Source organism: Pelophylax lessonae (genome assembly GCF_965119305.1).
Source record: "Pelophylax lessonae genome assembly, chromosome: 4".
In the NCBI taxonomy this organism is placed as follows: Eukaryota; Metazoa; Chordata; class Amphibia; order Anura; family Ranidae; genus Pelophylax; species Pelophylax lessonae.
In genome coordinates, this window is record NC_138771.1 from 563,724,601 (window position 1) to 563,747,326 (window position 22,726).

Sequence of the window (22,726 nt, forward strand, 5' to 3'; positions counted from 1 at the left end):
AGGTTTGAGGGTGCTGCCTGTTCCATACCCCCCCTACTCCTCATCTAGCCTTTTAGGGGTACAAACAATAGTAATTGGGGCCTAGTGTGGTTGTGTACGTGTGATATACATACACTTTTTTTGGATCATATTTTCTATTCCGCTATTTAATCAAAAACCTTTGGGGATCAGTTAAATTGGGGGATAGTCTGTGTTGGTACGTGTGAGAGAGATCCACCTTTCCAAGTTGTTGGGGTTCATCTCATACTTCTGAAGGTTTGAGGGTGCTGCCTGTTCCATACCCCCCCTACTCCTCATCTAGCCTTTTAGGGGTACAAACAATAGTAATTGGGGCCTAGTGTGGTTGTGTACGTGTGATATACATACACTTTTTTTGGATCATATTTTCTATTCCGCTATTTAATCAAAAACCTTTGGGGATCAGTTAAATTGGGGGATAGTCTGTGTTGGTACGTGTGAGAGAGATCCACCTTTCCAAGTTGTTGGGGTTCATCTCATACTTCTGAAGGTTTGAGGGTGCTGCCTGTTCCATACCCCCCCTACTCCTCATCTAGCCTTTTAGGGGTACAAACAATAGTAATTGGGGCCTAGTGTGGTTGTGTACGTGTGATATACATACACTTTTTTTGGATCATATTTTCTATTCCGCTATTTAATCAAAAACCTTTGGGGATCAGTTAAATTGGGGGATAGTCTGTGTTGGTACGTGTGAGAGAGATCCACCTTTCCAAGTTGTTGGGGTTCATCTCATGCTTCTGAAGGTTTGAGGGTGCTGCCTGTTCCATACTCCCCCTACTCCTCATCTAGCCTTTTAGGGGTACAAACAATAGTAATTGGGGCCTAGTGTGGTTGTGTACGTGTGATATACATACACTTTTTTTGGATCATATTTTCTATTCCGCTATTTAATCAAAAACCTTTGGGGATCAGTTAAATTGGGGGATAGTCTGTGTTGGTACGTGTGAGAGAGATCCACCTTTCCAAGTTGTTGGGGTTCATCTCATACTTCTGAAGGTTTGAGGGTGCTGCCTGTTCCATACTCCCCCTACTCCTAGCCTTTTAGGGGTACAAACAATAGTAATTGGGGCCTAGTGTGGTTGTGTACGTGTGATATACATACACTTTTTTTGGATCATATTTTCTATTCCGCTATTTAATCAAAAACCTTTGGGGATCAGTTAAATTGGGGGATAGTCTGTGTTGGTACGTGTGAGAGAGATCCACCTTTCCAAGTTGTTGGGGTTCATCTCATACTTCTGAAGGTTTGAGGGTGCTGCCTGTTCCATACCCCCCCTACTCCTCATCTAGCCTTTTAGGGGTACAAACAATAGTAATTGGGGCCTAGTGTGGTTGTGTACGTGTGATATACATACACTTTTTTTGGATCATATTTTCTATTCCGCTATTTAATCAAAAACCTTTGGGGATCAGTTAAATTGGGGGATAGTCTGTGTTGGTACGTGTGAGAGAGATCCACCTTTCCAAGTTGTTGGGGTTCATCTCATACTTCTGAAGGTTTGAGGGTGCTGCCTGTTCCATACTCCCCCTACTCCTCATCTAGCCTTTTAGGGGTACAAACAATAGTAATTGGGGCCTAGTGTGGTTGTGTACGTGTGATATACATACACTTTTTTTGGATCATATTTTCTATTCCGCTATTTAATCAAAAACCTTTGGGGATCAGTTAAATTGGGGGATAGTCTGTGTTGGTACGTGTGAGAGAGATCCACCTTTCCAAGTTGTTGGGGTTCATCTCATACTTCTGAAGGTTTGAGGGTGCTGCCTGTTCCATACTCCCCCTACTCCTCATCTAGCCTTTTAGGGGTACAAACAATAGTAATTGGGGCCTAGTGTGGTTGTGTACGTGTGATATACATACACTTGTTTTGGATCATATTTTCTATTCCGCTATTTAATCAAAAACCTTTGGGGATCAGTTAAATTGGGGGATAGTCTGTGTTGGTACGTGTGAGAGAGATCCACCTTTCCAAGTTGTTGGGGTTCATCTCATACTTCTGAAGGTTTGAGGGTGCTGCCTGTTCCATACCCCCCCTACTCCTCATCTAGCCTTTTAGGGGTACAAACAATAGTAATTGGGGCCTAGTGTGGTTGTGTACGTGTGATATACATACACTTTTTTTGGATCATATTTTCTATTCCGCTATTTAATCAAAAACCTTTGGGGATCAGTTAAATTGGGGGATAGTCTGTGTTGGTACGTGTGAGAGAGATCCACCTTTCCAAGTTTTTGGGGTTCATCTCATACTTCTGAAGATTTGAGGGTGCTGCCTGTTCCATACTCCTCCTCCTACTGCTCAACCATCCTTTTAGGGGTACAAACAATAGTAGTTGGGGCCTAGTGTGGTGGTGTACGTGCGAGATACATACACTTTCTTTTTGATCATATTTTCTATTCCGCTATTCAATTAAAACCTTTGGGGATCAATTCAATTGCGAGATAGTCTGTGTCGGTACGTGTGAGATCCACCTTTCCAAGTTGTTGGGGTTCATCTCATACTTCTGAAGATTTGAGGGTGCTGCCTGTTCCATACTCCTGCTCCTACTGCTCAACCATCCTTTTAGGGGTACAAACAATAGTAATTGGGGCCTAGTGTGGTTGTGTACGTGCGAGATACATACACTTTTTTTGATCATATTTCCTATTCCGCTATTCAATAAAAACCTTTGAGGATCAATTGAATTGCGGGATAGTCTGTGTCGGTACGTGTGAGATCCACCTTTCCAAGTTTTTGGGGTTCATCTCATACTTCTGAAGATTTGAGGGTGCTGCCTGTTCCATACTCCTCCTCCTACTCCTCATCCATCCTTTTAGGGGTACAAACAATAGTAATTGGGGCCTAGTGTGGTTGTGTACGTGCGAGATACATACACTTTTTTTGATCATATTTCCTATTCCGCTATTCAATAAAAACCTTTGAGGATCAATTGAATTGCGGGATAGTCTGTGTCGGTACGTGTGAGATCCACCTTTCCAAGTTTTTGGGGTTCATCTCATACTTCTGAAGATTTGAGGGTGCTGTCTGTTCCATACTCCTCCTACTCCTCATCCATCCTTTTAGGGGTAGAAACAATAGTAATTGGGGCCTAGTGTGGTTTTGTACGTGCGAGATACATACACTTTTTTGGATCATATTTCCTATTCCGCTATTCAATAAAAACCTTTCTAGGGCAAGATCTTAAATTACAGAAATATGAGGAGACCGTCAAATAAGGGCCGTGGCCTGGGTCGTGGTGCTGCTGGTAGAGCTCCTGTTGCAAGGAGAGGACGTGGTCGATCTGTGCCAGCTACACGCACAAGTGAAACACCTTCCTCAAGTGTGAGTAGGCGACAGAACCTGCATCAGTATTTGGTAGGGCATCAAACGCCCCTAGAAGTGATGAGGCCAGAACAAGTTGAGGCGATAGTAGATTGGTTTGCTGCTGACAGTGCCTCCAGTTCCTTCACATTGTCTCCCACCCAGTCTACTGCAGAAAGGTCAGAGTTGGCACCTGCAGCCAATGTCCAACCGTCTTTCACCTCACCCCCTTGCAAATCAGGCCAGCAGTCTGAGCCCCAAGCCATACAGCAGTCTCTTATTCTTTTTGAGGACTCTGTCAGCAGGGTTTCCCAGGGCCATCCACCTAGCCCTGCCCCAGAAGTGGAAGAGATTGAGTGCAGCGATGCCCAACCACTTATTTCTCAAGATGAGTACATGCAAGGATCATCGCAGCACGTCTCCGATGATGACGAAACGCAGGTGCCAACTGCTGCGGCGTTCAGCATTGTGGAGACCGACAAGGAGGGCAGGGGTGAAGACTGGGTGGAAGATGATGTGGAGGACGATGAGGTCCTCGACCCCACATGGAATGAACGTCATGCAGGTGACCTGAGTAGTTTGGAGGAAGAGGCGGTGGTCGCACAGAGCCACCAGCACAGCAGAAGAGGGAGCAGGGTGCAGAAGCGGAGCGGCCGTGCCCTAGACACTACGCCCGCTACTGCCCAACGCAGCAAGGGAACGAGCGCACCAAAGTCAGCTCAAAGGAGTTCTCTAGCGTGGAAGTTCTTTAGAAAATGTGCTGATGACAGGACACGAGTGGTTTGCACCCTGTGCAATCAGAGCTTGAAGCGAGGCATAAACCTTCTCAACCTGAGCACAACCTGCATGATCAGGCATCTAAGTGCAAAGCACGAGCTGCAGTGGAGTACACACCTTCAAAACCAAGAAACGTCTCTGGCTCATCCTGCTTCCTCTTCTGCTGCAGTCTCGGCCGCTCCAGCCACATCTGTAGTGATACCGGCACCTGCCACCCCGCAAACAGACGATCTGTCAGCAACACCACCACCTGGGTCACCAACAACCATCTCCACAATGTCCCGTGGAAGCGTTCAGCTTTCCATCTCCCAAACACTTGAGAGGAAGAGGAAGTACCCCCTTACCCACCCGCGATCCCTGGCCCTGAATGCCAGCATTTCAAAATTATTGGCCTTTGAAATGCTGTCATTCCGTCTGGTGGAGACGCACAGTTTTAAAAACCTTATGTCGGTGGCTGTCCCACAGTACGTCGTGCCCAGCCGCCACTACTTTTCCAGGCAAGCCATCCCTTCCCTGCACAACCAAGTGGGGGAAAATATCAGGTGTGCACTGCGCAACGCCATCTGTGCCAAGGTCCACCTAACTACGGATACGTGGACCAGTAAGCACGGTCAGGGGCGTTATATCTCCCTAACGGCACACTGGGTAAATGCAGTGGCGGATGGGCCTGAGGCGGATAGCAATTTGGCGCATGTCCTTCCACCACCGAGGATTGCAGGGCGCTTCAGTTTGCCTCCTGTTCCTAACTCCTCCTACTCCGCTTCCTCATCCTCTACCGCCTCCTCATCCGGACAGCGTAACACCTTCACCACCAACTTCAGCACGGCCAGGGGTAAACGACAGCAGGCAGTTTTACAACTTGCCTGTTTGGGGGACAAACCACACACCGCGCAGGAGTTGTGGAGGAGCATGGAACAGCAGACAAATGAGTGGTTGCTGCCAGCGAGCCTCAAGCCCGGCCTGGTGGTGTGCGATAACGGGCGAAATCTCATAGCAGCTCTGGGCCTAGCCGGTTTGACGCACATCCCTTGCCTGGCGCATGTGCTGAATTTGGTGGTGCAGAGGTTCCTTAAAAACTACCCCGATATGTCAGAGCTGCTGCAGAAAGTGCGGGCCGTTTGTGCGCACTTTCGGCGTTCTCACCCTGCTGCTGCTCGCCTGGCAGCGCTGCAGCGTAACTTCGGCCTTCCCGCTCACCGCCTCATATGTGACGTGCCCACAAGGTGGAACTCCACCTTGCACATGCTGGAAAGACTGTGCGAGCAGCAGCAGGCCATAGTGGAGTTTCAGCTGCAGCACGCACGCGTGAGTCGCTCTGCGGAACAGCACCACTTCACCACCAATAACTGGGCCTCCATGCGAGACCTGTGTGCCTTGTTGCGCTGTTTTGAGTACTCCACCAACATGGCCAGTGGCAATGACGCCGTTCTCAGCTTAACTATCCCACTTCTATGCCTCCTTGAAAAAACAATTCGGGCGATGATGGAAGAGGATGTGGCACAGGATGAGGAGGAGGAGGAGGATGAAGAGGTAACATTTCCAAGGCTTTCAGGGCAGTCATTCGCAAGGGGCTCCGAGGGTGGGTTCCTGCACACGCAAACGCCAGGGACGCAATTGTCCAGCAGGGGCACAGTTCTGGAGGATGAGGAGGAGGAGGAGGAGGAGGAGCTGGAGGAGGAGATGGAACCATGTTCACAGCAGGGTGGCACCCAGGCCAGCTCATGGCCATCACTGGTGCGTGGCTGGGGGGATACAGAGGACACGGACGATACACCTCCCACAGAGGACAGCCTTTCGTTGCCTCTGGGCAGCCTGGCACACATGAGCGATTACATGCTGCAGTGTCTCCACAACGACCGCCGAGTTGCCCACATTCTAACTTGTGCTGATTACTGGGTGGCCACGCTGCTGGATCCCCGTTACAAGGACAACGTACCGTCCTTAATTCACTCACTGGAGCGCGATCGCAAGATGCGCGAGTACAAGCGCACGCTGGTAGACGCCATGCTGCTGGCATTCCCATCTGACAGCGGGGCCACAGTGGAAGCACAAGGCAGAGGAGGAGGAGGAGGAGGTCGCCAACGCAACCAGGGCACCGCCAGCACCTCAGAAGGCAGGGTTAGCATGGCCGAAATGTGGAAAAGCTTTGTCAGCACGCCACAACAAACAGCAGCACCAGCAGCTCAGATGGAACGTCTTAGCAGGAGGCAGCATTTTACCAACATGGTGGAGCAGTATGTGTGCACACGCCTACATGTAGTGAATGACGGGTCTGCCCCCTTCAACTTCTGGGTCTCCAAATTGGGCACATGGCCTGAGCTTGCCCTTTACGCCTTGGAGGTGCTGGCGTGCCCTGCAGCCAGTGTATTATCTGAACGGGTATTTAGCACGGCTGGGGGCGTTATAACAGACAAGCGCAGCCGCCTGTCCAGAGACAATGTGGACAAGCTCACGTTCATTAAAATGAACCAGGCATGGATCCCACGGGACTTTTCCGTACCTTATGCAGAATAGCAATGGATACCGACCTTACCCACCCATTGTTCCATTTTTGCTCTTTCTCACTCTTTTGGGGTGTACCCTCATTTAAAATTTTTGAAAAGAAGCAGTGTTGGCTACCTCGTCCTCCTCCTCAGGGCCAGATTAATGTAGGGGCTATTGGAGCTGCAGCTCCAGGCCCCTACCTTTTATATAGGCCCCGGGTTGGCCATATTCACTGTTACCGCTCTTCTGTCACTTGTAAACACAGAAGTCTGGCTTCTATGCTCGCTTCCCCAGGCAGCACCCTCAGAACCTCCCCACACAGCGTGAAGGCCGGACAAGGAGGGACAGTTGGCGATGCATGGATGTGTTTATGGGCTTCAGAGACAGCATCCCATGTTGAATTAGGCATGCATGGCTGCACCCTTCCTCCTCTGGGTGCATGGCAAGGCACGGCCCTTAAGGCCCTTCAAAATCCTCAGCACCAAGCCCATGATGCTGTTAATCCGGCCCTGGTCCTCCTCCACCGCCGCTTCCACCTACACCGCCCATAGGTGTGCGCAGCCTATTGCATTAAGGTGTGCACCCCAAAGTTGAAATACACATGCATGTGTTTGCCAGCAGGGAGAGTAATGTATCGGGGCCATGTACCTGTAGGCAAGGAGAAATAGAGCAGAGCAGGTCCCAGGGAGATCTTTCCCATCTCCTCACTGGCAATGCTATGTGCCCTAGGTGATTAGGGTGTGCCCAGGCACACCCAGCACACCCTGTGCGCACGCCTATGTCACCGCCACATCCACCACCACCTCAACCTCCCTCCTACTCCATATGGGCCTCGTCCTTCAGAGATGAAGAAGAACATTGTTTTATTTTTCTGTTTTTTTTTGTTGTTTTAAGTTATTTCCCTATCCACATTTGTTTGCAGAGCACTTGCCATGCTCTTAATTACGTTTTGCTGCCATTTGCAGCACTCTAGCCCTTTCCTTTGGTGTTTTAGAGCCATTTTAGTGCCTTAAAGTTCGGGTCCCCATTGACTTCAATGGGGTTCGGTGTCCGGGAAAAGTTCGGTAAAAGTCCGGGACACGGACCCGGACTTTTTTTTAAAGTTCGGCCGAACCCGTCGAACACGGACATCTAGGTGTCCGCTCAACCCTAGTGCCAAGCCATGGAGAGCCTTATAGGGGAGCAAGAGAATCTTAACGTGTTTGTAACCCTTAAAAAAAAGTGAGCTCCTGTTCCCAGTGCTTGTGCTGTCTAATCTTCTTCTCTCTAAGCTATAAAAAAAACCTGGCTGATCCTACCCGTTCCTGTGTCCCCCTCTGTGTACTGACCATGATAATCATGGCTGCTGAGCTCTGATTACCGTGGTCAGTTAACGTGCTTCCGTCTTCCGTCATCCGCAGCTCTCCTCTCATCTTCTCCCTCTATGCCTGTGTCTACGCCCTCCCCTCCTGCCGCTATTAGTAGCTAAAAAAAAGTTTATCAATTGTCACTGGCAACCCTTCGATTTTTTTCAGGCATAATGCACTCTGTAAATGTTTTTTTTTAAACAAAGCCTTTTAAATACTTTTTTTCAGCTATAGTCAGGCCAGTCACCTTACTCTTGACTTCTCTGCTACTCTGATCCAGGGTTACAGCGGGAGGGGCCGAGCAGCCACGTGACCTCCCCCGCTGCCTTTAGAGGGAGATCTCAGCCCCTTCGCTGTAGCCTTGGATTGGAGTAGCAGAGTGGCTGGGAGTCACTTGACCAGACTGAATATAGCTGAACAAAATGGTATTTAGAGGCTTCCTTTTTAAAACCACTTACAGAGTGCATTTTGCCTGGATAAATTAGAGGGCTGCCGGTGAATCTTTTAAAAGCAGGGCTTTTTTTCAGCGGGAACGCGGGGGAACGCAGTTCCGGCACCTCCAGCACTGACTGTATGTAATGGCAAGGGGTGGTGGAGTGCGCTGCAGGGTCTAATAATGCTGGCTGCTGGGGGATTTATTCCAGCTGGAGGCGGTCTATTTTTGCAGGGAGTTCTGTTGTTGCTGAGGAGTTCTATGGTTGCTGGTGGGGCCCCTACTGTTGCTGGGGGTGGGTCTTATATTTCTGGGGAGGTTAGATCTTGCTGGGAGAGATCTACTGTTAAGGGAGGGATCTATTGTTGCTGGCTGTGGGGAGATCTGTTGTCGCTGCTGGGAGTCTATTGTTGCTAGGGGGGGAAGTTTGTTGCGGGTGGTCCATTGTTGTTAGAGGAATCTATTGTTGCTGGCGAGGGGCTATATTGTTGTTGCCTACAGGGAATCTATTTTACTGCTTTTCTTGTTATCATTACCATATTCCCAAATAATTACTTAACACCACTAAATTATACTTGGTTCTGTATTCTCTAAAAGAGCAGTACTGGGAGGTAGGTAGGGGGTAAACCATGGAATGGTGGGTAGGGTCCAACAAAACGGGGGATTTGGAAAGGGGTTCCTGCACCTATTTTGTGAGGAAAAAAAGCCCTGTTAAAAAGTAACAACCAGAATTCTGGCTGCAGAATTTTGTACATATTGTAGTTGATCAATAGTGGATTTAGGTACAGCAGCGAGTAGAGCTTTGCATTAGTCAAGTCGGGAGAACACAAATGTATGGCTCAGCTTTTCAGCTACATTATATGATAGCATAGGATGCACTGAGCAATGTTTATCAAAGTGGCAAAAAGATGCTCTGACAACATTTTTTACATGTAAATCAAAGGTTAAATTCACATCATATATCACCCCTAGATTTCTCAGTGTAGCTGTAAGTTCCAGTACAGCACCATCTATAGATAGGCTACCAGGACAGGCCTTGCATGATTGATGGGGGGTGACAGACTTCAGCCTTGTCACAGTTTAACTGAAGGAAATTGTGGGCCATGCAAGTTATTAAATCTCAAATACAGTAAGATAGGAGAGAAGCAGCCAGAATCCGGTTTAGTGTGAATGTATATCTGTGTGTTATCATATAGAAGTGATAATTGAGCCTGTGTCATCTAAGCAGTTATCCAAGTGGAAACATATAAATGCTAAAAAGTAAGGGACCCAAGATTGTGCACTGCCACTGAGGAACACCGAACTTCACTGGACCTACTTCAGGCTGGAATCCACCAGAATCTACCAGAATCTGAAATCTTCTATTTGTTCTATAAAACATTAGATGAGGTGGATGCATTCGTTTTCTTCTTAGGCCTTTTTCCTCTCTGTTTTTACCTGATAATCTGACCGGTAACACACCTTTTGTATTAGAGTGCCCCCACTAAGGATGAACACAGGGGCACCTATGGGCAGCAGCATTGTCAGTCTGGGGGGAATGTTAGATGTACTAGCAGATTTAGATACACTAACAAATTGAAGCCAAATTCCAGATAATACTTTATAAGCATTTACAGCAACAGTTTTTTTTTCTTTTTGGGATAAAGGTTTTACGTGAATTAATAAAAGCTGGTTATTGTAAGCACCCCTGTTAAATGGTATGTTTCATCTCTGTTACTAATACATTCTGCAGTAGAGCTTGTTCTTTTGAAAATCAACAGACTTACTGGCTGGATCACCAGTTGGAAATAAAAGAAAGAAAGCCTAAAAAAGAAAATGGATGCAACCATCACATCTTAGAAATGTTAAGCTGCACTTGGGTTTATTACCACTAGGGATGATCGAACGGTTCGGGTCGACCATCGGTTCGACCCGAACATTGGATGTTCGATATTCGGCCGAATACCGAACTTTTTGCGGCAAAAGTTCGGTATTCGGCCACCAGAACCGCCCAAAATGCACTGGGACAGGAACTGGGCTTTAAAAGCCTGTGATTGGCCCAGAAACGTCTGCAAAAGCCAATGAGGGGGCAGGAGTCTCCTAGGAACGTGATTGGAGTGACTACGGGGACCAGAGGCCAATCAGGAGTGAATACGCCCCACACTATATAAGATGGCCCCGCCTAACCCCTAGCACAGTTATCCAGAGCCTGTTGAAGAGAGTTGAAGCAGTTCTGTCTGACTCCTGCTTGCTACACTACATTTCCTACATATCGAGTGGTTCTAAAGCTCCATATAGCAGAATTGTATTTAGCTTACAGCCAGTGTAGTTAGATACAGCGATTGTGCTGGTTCTTAGAGTTAAAAAAAAAAAAAAAAAAAAAAACTTAAGGGACAGTGTCAGTCTTCTGCTGTATGGAGCTTTCTATTTAGTGGAAAGGGATATCTAGTGTAGTTAGGGAACTTTGTACTACATTAGTTAGATTTGAAAATTTAGTTTCTGTAGGGAAAGTGTGAGGGTTCTGTTTAGTGAGCACGTGGCACAGTGCTGCTGTATCACAGCAGGTATACGTGCTTGCTAGGCAGCAAAATACAGTGACAACTTAACGCCTGTTGTTCAAAGCGTTAGGTGCACTGTACAAAAGCCTTTGCAACTGTGCGTGACACGCATCTGCTGTGCTGTATCCAGCGACAACTGTGGGTCGCATAGCAGTGTGCGTTTTTCACCGCACACAGTTGCCAACGCATCAGTGACAACCTAACGCCTGTTGTTCAAAGCGTTAGGTCCACTGTGCAAAAGGCTTTGCTACTGTGCGTGAACCGCAACTGCTGTGCTGTATCCAGCGACAACTGTGGGTCGCATAGCAGTGTGCGTTTTTCACCGCACACAGTTGCCAACGCATCAGTGACAACTTAACGCCTGTTGTTCAAAGCGTTAGGTGCACTGTACAAAAGCCTTTGCAACTGTGCGTGACACGCAACTGCTGTGCTGTATCCAGCGACAACTGTGGGTCGCATAGCAGTGTGCGTTTTTCACCGCACACAGTTGCCAACGCATCAGTGACAACCTAACGCCTGTTGTTCAAAGCGTTAGGTCCACTGTGCAAAAGGCTTTGCTACTGTGCGTGAACCGCAACTGCTGTGCTGTATCCAGCGACAACTGTGGGTCGCATAGCAGTGTGCGTTTTTCACCGCACACAGTTGCCAACGCATCAGTGACAACTTAACGCCTGTTGTTCAAAGCGTTAGGTGCACTGTACAAAAGCCTTTGCAACTGTGCGTGACACGCAACTGCTGTGCTGTATCCAGCGACAACTGTGGGTCGCATAGCAGTGTGCGTTTTTCACCGCACACAGTTGCCAACGCATCAGTGACAACCTAACGCCTGTTGTTCAAAGCGTTAGGTCCACTGTGCAAAAGGCTTTGCTACTGTGCGTGAACCGCAACTGCTGTGCTGTATCCAGCGACAACTGTGGGTCGCATAGCAGTGTGCGTTTTTCACCGCACACAGTTGCCAACGCATCATTGAGAAATATGCCTGGTAGACCAAGAAAAGGCATACGTGGCCCTGCTGCGGAAAGGGGCACAGCTTCTAGGGTGTCTAGAGGCAGGGGTGGACGTGGTGGTCAGTCCTCAGCCAGGCCACCATTTGGATTGTTCTCCGGCAGTGGCCAAGCTATACGTCCACAGTATGTACAGGAGGTGGTGGACTATATGAACAAACCCTCATCATCGGCATCATCTGCAACTACAGTGACCCAGGCAGAGAAAAGTGGTCAGTCTTCTGCAGTTGTCAGAACAAATACAGATGAGTCCATGTCCACCTCATGTCCTCCCTTAGACCCAATTTCAGACATGGCAGAGGAGTCAGCTGAGCTGTTTGACCACAGTGTCGGCCATCTACTCCAGCCTGATGCTCAGTCCTTTATGGAGTCTGATGTTGGGTCTGAGTTTGAGGAGGAGGCAGAGCAAACAAGAGGGGAGAGCAGACGGCCCGCTCCATCTAAGGCCGCACCTGTTGTCTCCCAGGCCAGGCCTGATGCTCAGTCTTTGATGGAGTCAGATGTTGGGTCTGAGGTTGAGGAGGAGGCAGAGCAAGCAAGAGGGGAGAGCAGACGGCCTACTCCATCTAAGGCCGCACCTGTTGTCTCCCGGGCCACTATACACACCTCATCTTGCTGGGCCTTTTTTGAGACATCCCATGCAGATAAAACAGTTGCGATCTGCAAGATTTGTAAGAAGGGTATAAAACGTGGCAAAAATGTCAACCACCTGGGTACAAGCTGCCTAAACAGGCATTTGACAACCCACCACTCGGCCCGTTGGCAGGAGCATTTAAAGAACCCACAAAAGGGCCAAAGATTGGTCAGTCGGCCTCCTAGTTCTCCTCGCGCTCCTCCTCATGCTCCATCTGCTCCACCTGCTCCACCTGCACATCAGTCTGTTCCTGGCCCTGCTATAGTCACTCGTCACCTGTTGGCAGCCTCCACTGGCAGGGATGATGATATAGCAGGCAGTGTCGCATCTACCTCCAGCACACCACCAGCTGTATCATCTAGACGCCAAATTTCGATTCCACACATGCTGGAACGAAAAAAAATGTATACTCCCCGCCACCCACATGCCCAGCGTCTAAACAGTAGTTTGGCTAAACTACTGGCTCTGCAACTATTACCATTTAACCTGGTAGAGTCTGCTCCCTTCCGTGACTTCGCAAAATGTGCAGTTCCACAGTGGCAGGTGCCAAGTCGGCATTACTTTTCCCGTAAGGCCCTGCCATCCCTATACCAACATGTGGAAGGCAATGTAGTGTCATCCCTGGCCAAGTCAGTCAGCCGTAAGATACACTTGACGGCTGACACTTGGTCAAGCAAACATGGGCAGGGACGGTACATTTCTGTCACTGCTCACTGGGTGACACTGCTTGCCAGTGGAAGGGATTGTAGCCAGGGCTCGGTGCTGCAGCCAGTGTTGCCCCCACGTCTGCAAACAGCTGGTGGTGTCGCTGATCCGGGTAGATCGATCACTTCTACCCCCTCCTGCTCCTCCTCCTCTACCTCCTCCATGCCCTCCTCTGCAGAATGGTCCTTTGAATATGATGAGATACCACGTAAACGTTCAAAGGGCTATTCTATGTCTCAGGCCAAAAGGTGTCACGCAGTGCTGCAGCTTGTGTGTCTAGGGGACAGGCAGCACACTGCCCCTCAGATTCTTGGGGCTCTGCAGGCACAGGCCCAGAGGTGGTTGACACCACGCCAGCTGCAGCCAGGGATGGTGGTTACTGATAATGGGTCAAACCTCCTGGCCGCCCTTCGTCAGGGAAAGTTAACCCATGTGCCATGCCTGGCGCATGTCCTGAATCTCGTGGTACAGCGGTTTTTGAACTCGTACCCGGGAATGCAGGATGTGCTAAGGATGGCAAGAAGGGTGTGCAGTCACTTCAGGCGGTCGTACAGTGCCACTGCACGTTTGGCCGAAGTGCAGCGCGAGTTTCACCTGCCGGTACACCGCCTCATCTGTGACATGCCCACCCGCTGGAACTCCACCTTGGCTATGCTGCAGCGCCTGTACACGCAGCAGAGGGCCCTCAATGAATACCTATGCGAGTACGGCACCAGCACTGGCTCTGCGCACCTGGGCTTCTTTTCACCACGGCAGTGGCTTTTGATTAAGGATGCATGCGCTGTCCTCTCGCCATTTGAGGAGGCCACAAGGATGGTCAGCCGGGACAGCGCATGCATCAGTGACACCCTACCGGTACTGTTTTTGTTGGAGCACACTCTGCGTGGCATTATGGACAGGGCACTGGAGGCAGAGCAGCAGGAGGAAGAGGAGGACTTCCTTGCCTCTCAAGGCCCCCTTTATCCTGAGAATCCTGACCCCATTATGCCTAGCTCCCAGAGGCCCGAGCAGGATCCAGGGGTGGAAGAGGAGGAGGAGGACGATTCTGCGGGAACTTTTGCAGGGTTTGAGGAGGAGGAGGAGGAAGACATGCGGCAATCTGCAAGGCCTAGTTTGACTCCCTCGGGACACTTTGGAGTAGTACGTGGCTGGGAGGAGGAGGAGCCCGTTGAAGATAATGTCGTTATGAGTGACCCCAAGGAGTCAGCTTCTCAGGCCTTCGCTAATTTGCGACGCATGGGAAACATCATGCTCCAGAGCCTGCGAAAGGACCCCAGAATCAAGGCCATTAAAGAGACTAACCACTATTGGTTGGCCACCCTACTTGACCCCCGGTACAAGTGTAAAGTCTCTGAGCTTTTCCCATCCACCCATAGAGTCCACAGGATCAAATCCCTTGAGGACAGTCTCAAGAGGAATCTGGTGAACATGTTCCCCGACTCCCGTAGGGTGCAGGGGCGGGGACAACCTACCATGGATTCTACTGGTGGTCACGAGAGGAGCGTTTGAGAAGGCGTGCGGTTGACGGATGCCTTTCGGTCTTTTTTTAGTCCTCACCGCCCAGGCCTCTCAGCTGCCACATCGCATCGACACCGTCTGCATCACATGGTGGACGATTACGTGAGGGCACAAAGTGACACAGAGGGCTTTTCATGTGACGAATCCGATCCACTGGCATACTGGGTCTTAAGATTAGACCACTGGCCAGAACTGGCCCAGTATGCCATGGAGTTGTTGGCCTGCCCTGCTTCCAGTGTCCTATCGGAACGGGCATTCAGCGCAGCAGGAGGATTCGTCACAGACCATCGAACTAGACTCTCCCCCGACTCAGTCGACCGTTTGACATTCATTAAGATGAATCAGTCGTGGATATCAAGCTTTGATGCACCTGATGCAGACCTTGTAGACTAGGCTATCGTTGTGATGTGGCAGTTGAGCCTCAGTTTAAGCCTGGACCATGGTGCCACCCTCAAACCCTCCTCTCATTCTCTTTACGTTCACAGAACCTCATTTTGGTTATGACAAAAACGACAATGTTTGCGCACCTGTTCCACAGGTGCACACCTTTACAATTTTTGGGCCTCCTTCAACACCAGCTCTTTGGGGTTAAGGTGGGGAGGCTATGCTAAAACAAAAACGACAATGCTTGCGCACCTGTTCCACAGGTGCACACCTTTACAATTTTTGGGCCTCCTTCAACACCAGCTCTTTGGGGTTAAGGTGGGGAGGCTATGCTAAAACAAAAACGACAATGTTTGCGCACCTGTTCCACAGGTGCACACCTTTACAATTTTTGGGCCTCCTTCAACACCAGCTCTTTGGGGTTAAGGTGGGGAGGCTATGCTAAAACAAAAATGACAATGTTTGCGCACCTGTTCCACAGGTGCACACCTTTACAATTTTTGGGCCTCCTTCAACACCAGCTCTTTGGGGTTAAGGTGGGGAGGCTATGCTAAAACAAAAACGACAATGTTTGCGCACCTGTTCCACAGGTGCACACCTTTACAATTTTTGGGCCTCCTTCAACACCAGCTCTTTGGGGTTAAGGTGGGGAGGCTATGCTAAAACAAAAACGACAATGTTTGCGCACCTGTTCCACAGGTGCACACCTTTACAATTTTTGGGCCTCCTTCAACGCCAGCTCTTTGGGGTTAAGGTGGGGAGGCTATGCTAAAACAAAAACTACAATGTTTGCGCACCTGTTCCACAGGTGCACACCTTTACAATTTTTGGGCCTCCTTCAACACCAGCTCTTTGGGGTTAAGGTGGGGAGGCTATGCTAAACAAAAACTACCATGTTTGCGAACCTGTTCCACAGGTGCACACCTTTACAATTTTTGGGCCTCCTTCAAAGCCAGCTCTTTGGGGTTATGGTGGGGAGGCTCCGCCAACACCAAAACTACCATGTTTGCGCACCTGTTCCACAGGTGCACACCTTCATAATTTTTACGCCTTCTTCAACACCAGCTCTTTGGGCTTACAGTGGTATGGCTCCGCCAACACCCAAACAACAATTTTTGCGCACCTGTCACACAGATGCATATCATTGTAATTTTTTTCCTTACAAAGGCAATTATTGCTTTCATTACCAGCACTTTCATAGGGATATGGTGTCAAGGCATCGTCCGCACCACCAAATGCCCAATTTTTAAGCATCCTTTACTTCTATTCAAAGTCAAGAGACAACAGTATTCATCCAAAACATCTCTAATCTTGTTCACTCTGCACTACATTGTGGCCCCTACCCCTAACCCTCAATGTATCCGTGCATATATGTCTGTTTCTTGTGAGATTTCAAGTTAAAGTGCACCAAACACCATTTTACATGAAATAAAGTGCAATTACATACATCTTTGGACTTCTTGAAACATTTGGTAATAAAAGCCCCATTGTGGAAATACACCCGTTAATTATATGCACATTTAAAGAGACAGCACCTTTTTCCAAAAAAAACTCTAATCTTGTTCCCAGTGCACTGCATTATGTCCCCATCATACACATTGGCTGAGCCGTTGATTAGGAGCAAAAGAAAGGTGCGGTTAAGCAAAAAAGTCATTTTTGAAGGTTTGGTATGCTGTAATTCTGGTTCTGGACATGCTACAGAGCTGAAACTTCACAGGTACACCTTTTAGACCCCCCAGACACTAAATCCAAAGAAATCTCTTTTTTTTTTTTTTTTTTTTTTTAATTTTTTCAATAATTGGCTATCTATCAAAAACGACAATTTTTAAGAACTTTTTTTTGTGTGATTAATAGTCCCTGGGGCATGACCCAGAACCCTAGGCACTTTTTAGGGGCATTTATTGGGTTTTAGGGCTTAAAAATGGTGTTTTTTGATTACAGAAGTTCGGGTCCCATTGATTTCAATGGGGTTCTGAAATCCGAACCGAACTTTCGTGAAGTTCGGGTGTTCTGGTCGAACCGAACTTTTCAAAAGTTCGATCATCCCTAATTACCACTTTACCAGGCTGTCTTTTCGATTTTATTTGGCTCCAAACACTTCTTTTTATGTTTTTCCTATTTTATATATTTCTGTATGACTTTTTCATGTATATATTTTACATTTTTTTACTTATCTAATTAACCTTGTTTTGTACATTTTGCAGAATAGCTTTTATATTGAAAACAACATTGAATTAAAAAAAATGTATGTGCAACTGACGCTCATGAGTGTGCATGTAGACAGGAATTAGTTGAATGAGACTGGAAGAAATCAGCAGCACTGAGATGCAAGAAAAGGAAGAAAAAATGTGAAAACAAATAAATTATAGAAAAATCAAACGTAATTATACACGGGAATTAAGCAAACTACTGTAAATGCCATCAGCCTGGATGTCACGCCACTTCCTCAAACTAAATCTATCTAAAACCAAGCTCATAATATTTCCTACCCCACGCGCCCCTTCCCCTGAATTCTTTGTCAAGATCAATGGAACAAATATCAGTCCTTTCACACATGCCAGGGTGCTAGGGGCAGTGCTGTATTTTGGCCTAGGCCGATAAGGCCCAGGCCTAGGGCGGCACTTTGCAGGGGGGCAGCAAAAAAGTTGCCCCCCCCTCCACCTTAGACTCTATTGGCCACTGGTTGCTAGAGCTGTCCCTCTCACCCCTCTCTCTTTCTCTCTCACCCCTCTCTCTCTCTCTCCACCCTCTCTCTTACCCCCTCTCTCTCTCACCCCCCTCCTCTCTTTCTCTCACTCACTCACCCCTCTCTCACCTCTCTCTCACCTCTCTCTCTCACACCCCCTCTCTCTCTCTCGCTCTCTCTCTCTCACACACCCCTCTCTCTCACCCCCCCCTCTCTCTTTCTCTCACCCCCCCTCTCTCTCAACCCCTCCTCTTTCACCCCCTTTCTCTCTCTCTCTCACCCCTCTCTCTCTCTCTCTCTCTCTCTCTCACCCCCTTTCTCTCTCTCTCTCTCACCCCCCTTTCTCTCTCTCTCTCTCACCCCCCCTTTCTCTCTCTCCCTCACATACCCCTCTCTTTCTCTCTCACCCCCTCTCTCTCATGCCCCACCTCTCTCTCTCCCTCTCTCTCTCACCCACCCCCTCTCTTTTTCTCTCTCTCTCATCCCCCCTCTCTCTCTCCCTCCCTCCCTCACCCACCCCCTCTCCCTCTCCCACCCCCTCTCACCCCCCCCCCTCTTGTGAGATCTCAGGGGTTCATGCTGGGACTTGTGGAGGGAATCACATCCATTAAAAAGGAAGGAGTGGGGAAAATTTACATAGGAGGGGGAGGGGGCGCCCAATTTTAGTCTTGCCTAGGGCAGCACAAAACCAAAATACACCACTGGACTCTGCACTGTCCTTTCAGGCCCACATCCATTCCCTGTCCAAATAATGCCGCCATAAACCTCCGCAACATCTCTAGAATACGCCCCTTTTTAACTGACACCACCAAGCTTCTAATTCACTCCCAGGTTATCTCTCGCCTCGACTACTGCAACTCCCTCCTCATTGCATTACCTTTACATAGACTATCCCCCCTTCAGCCCATCATAAATGCTGCTGCAAGACTCATCCACCTTACCAACCGTTCAGTGTCCTCCACCCCTCTCTGCCAATCCTTTCACTGGCTTCCACTCAACCAACGAAAAAAATTCAAAGTACTAACAATAGTTTACAATGCCATCCACAACTCTGCCCCCAGCTACATCACTAACCTGATCTCAAAATATCAACCAAGCCTCTCTCTTCGGTCCTCCGAAGACCTCCTGATCTCTAGCTCTCTTGTCAACTCCTCCCATACTCACCTCCAGGATTTCTCCAGAGCTTCTCCCATCCTTTTGGAACTCTCTATCCAAATCTGTCTGACTGTCCCCTAATCTATCCATCTTTAGACGATCCCTGAGTACCCTTCTCTTTAAAGAAGCCTATCCGGCTTCTAACTAATATAGAGATGTATAGAACTGTTCGCCGGCGAACAGTTCCCGGCGAACTTAGCATGTTCGCGTTCGCCGCTGCCGGCGAACATATGCGATGTTCGGTCCGCCCCCCATAAGACATCATTGAGGCAAACTTTGACCCTGAACTTTACAGTCAGCAGACACATTTCCAGCCAATCAGCATACCTCCCTCCCACACCCTCCCACCTCCTATAAATAAGCAAGGGCAGCATCCATCTTAGATCATTCTGAAGCAGTGTGTGTAGTGAGAGTAGGGAGAGAGCTGCTGCTGCTGCTGCTGCTGCTGTTAAGCTAGGGACAGTTAGTCAGTGTTCCTGGTCTTGCAGTGTTCTTGGTCCACTACTGCTGTAATATCAGCACCCCAAAAAGCCCTTCTAAGGGCTGGTATTTGTGTTTTTTTTTTATATATATATATATATATATATATATATATATATATATATACCTAGCGTCCCCAAAAGCCCTTTTAAGGGCTGGTAATTGAGTTGTTTCTTCATATATATATATATCTATATCTATCTAGTGTCCCCAAAAGCCCTTTTAAGGGCTGGTAATTGAGGATTTTTTTTATTTATATATATACATATATATATATAGTGTCCCCAAAAGCCCTTTTAAGGGCTGGTAAGGTAATAGAGTTTTTTCTTTATATATATATCTATATATATCTATTGTACACTGCAGTTGCCTGCCCGCTGTGTGTGAGAGGCCACAGACCTACCACAGACTGTACTGTGTGCACACCACACTCATTTCGGGTGGCACAGGCACAGTACCTGGCATTTTAAAAAATATTTTTTTTTTCCTCTGTCATAATTGCAGTGAGTGCTGTGTCAGGTCCACAGAGTGCACTGTACCCACTGCAGTGCACTGCCCACCACTGATATATATACGGTGGCACAGCATCTTGTTGCAATAAATTGAAAAAAAAAAAAAAAATTTATTATTGCAGTTGCCTGGGCTGCCAGTTACTGTCAGGTCCACAGAGTGTACTGTGCCCACTGCAGTGCCACTGTGTGCCCACCCACCACTGATATATAAGGTGGCACAGCAGCTTGCAAAGTAAAAAAAAATATATATATTTTTTAATTGCAGTTGCCTGGGTGCCAGTGACTGCTGTCAAGTCCACAGAGAGTGTACTGTGCCACTGCCCACCCACCACTGATATATAAGGTGGCACAGCAGCTTGCAAAGTAAAATAAAATATATTTTTTTAAAATTGCAGTTGCCTGGGTGCCAGTGACTGCTGTCAGGTCCACAGAGAGTGTACTGTGCCACTGCCCACCCACCACTGATATATAAGGTGGCACAGCAGCTTGCAAAGTAAAATAAAATATATATTTTTTAAAATTGCAGTTGCCTGGGTGCCAGTGACTGCTGTCAGGTCCACAGAGAGTGTACTGTGCCACTGCCCACCCACCACTGATATATAAGGTGGCACAGCAGCTTGCAAAGTAAAATAAAATATATATTTTTTTAAATTGCAGTTGCCTGGGTGCCAGTGACTGCTGTCAGGTCCACAGAGAGTGTACTGTGCCACTGCCCACCCACCACTGATATATAAGGTGGCACAGCAGCTTGCCAAGTAAAAAAAAAATATATATTTTTTAATTGCAGTTGCCTGAGTGCCAGTGACTGTCAGGTCCACAGAGTGTACTGTACCCACTGCCCAACACTCCTATAGGGTGGCACAGCACCTTGCACTCATAGTACACAACACATTAAAAAAGAAAATGACAGGCAGAGGCAGGCCACCCCGCAAGGGCCGTCGTGGTCGTGGTGCTGTGATTTCCTTAGGCCCTAGAATAATGCCCAGTGTTCAGAGGCCACCACAGACCCTGAACTCAAAAAATTCTGAGGCCATAGTTGACTGGCTTACACAAGACACCCAATCGTCTACAGCTTCCGCTCGGAACCCTAATGCACCATCCTCCTCCAGCTCAGCTTCGGGCACCTCTCAATTTACCACTCGCCAGCACCACAGCCGCTTCACTTGATCCGTCAGAGGAGTGATTTTCACATCAGTTTGAAGAAATAAGTGATGCGCAACTATTAGTGCCAGAGGATGTAGATAACGGGGATATGTCTCAGTCAGGCAGCATTATACACATGGACGTACATTGTGATGATGATGATGTTGTACCTGCTGCTGCTGCCTTTGCTGAGTTGTCAAGTGAAGCGGCTGATGATGACGATGTGTCTGTGGATGTCACCTGGGTGCCTGCTCGAAGAGCAGAAGAAGAGGGGGAAAGTTCAGATGGGGAGACAGAGAGGAGGAGGAGACGAGTTGGAAGCAGGGGGAGGAGGTCATCGCAAGGAGCTAGTGGCGCAGTCAGACAGCATGTAGATTCGGCACCCGGGGTCAGCCAGACAGCACGCCAATCAACGCAAGCTGTTGCCACCACCAGAATGCCGTCCTTGCAAAGCTCAGCAGTGTGGCATTTTTTTTGTGTGTCTGCCTCTGATATCAGCGATGCCATTTGTAACCTGTGCCAAAAGAAACTGAGTCGTGGGAAGTCCAACACCCACCTAGGTACAACTGCTTTGCGAAGGCACATGATCTCACATCACAAACGCCTATGGGATCAACACATGAGTAAAAGCAGCACACAAACTGAAAGCCACCATCCTCCTCCTGGTCCAGCATCTTCAGCCACGTCAACCACTGCTGTCCTCCATGCCCCCTATCAACAACCCGCCCCTCCGCCTCTCACCTTCAGCAGTTCCTGCTCGTCACCTGCCCACAGTCAGGTGTCTGTCAAGGAAATGTTTGAGCGTAAAAAGCCAATCTCGCAGAGTCACCCCCTTGCCCGGCGTCTGACAGCTGGCTTGTCGGAACTCTTAGCCCGCCAGCTTTTACCATACAAGCTGGTGGAGTCTGAGGCCTTCAAAAAATTTGTCGCTATTGGGACACCGCAGTGGAAGGTACCCGGCCGAAATTATTTTTCACAAAAGGCAATCCCCAACCTGTACTCTATTGTGGAAAAGGAAATCATGTCACGTCTGGCACACAGTGTTGGGGCAAGGGTCCATCTGACCACTGATAGCTGGTCTGCAAAGCACGGTCAGGGCAGGTATATAACGAACACTGCGCATTGGGTAAACCTGCTGGCGGCTGCCAAGCATGGAATGCGTGGTTCTGCTGCAGAGGAGTTGGTGACACCGCCACGACTTGCAGGCAGGCCTGCTGCCACCTCCTCTACTCCTCCTACTCCATCCTCTTTGCTAACCTCCTCGGCTGAGTCCTCTTCTGCTGTTGCGTCTTGCTCCACACCAACTGCACCCCCCCAGCTCCCCAGGGGCTATTCCACATGCCGGATACGACAGTGTCACGCTGTCTTGGGGTTGACTTGCCTGAAAGCAGAGAGTCACACCGGACCAGCACTACTGTCCGCCCTGAATGCACAGGTGGATCAGTGGCTGACCCCGCACCAACTGGAGATCGGCAAAGTGGTGTGTGACAACGGGAGCAATTTGTTGGCGGCATTGAATTTGGGCAAGTTGACACATGTGCCGTGCATGGCACATGTGTTGAATCTGATTGTGCAACGTTTTGTGCAGAAGTACCCAGGCTTACAGGACGT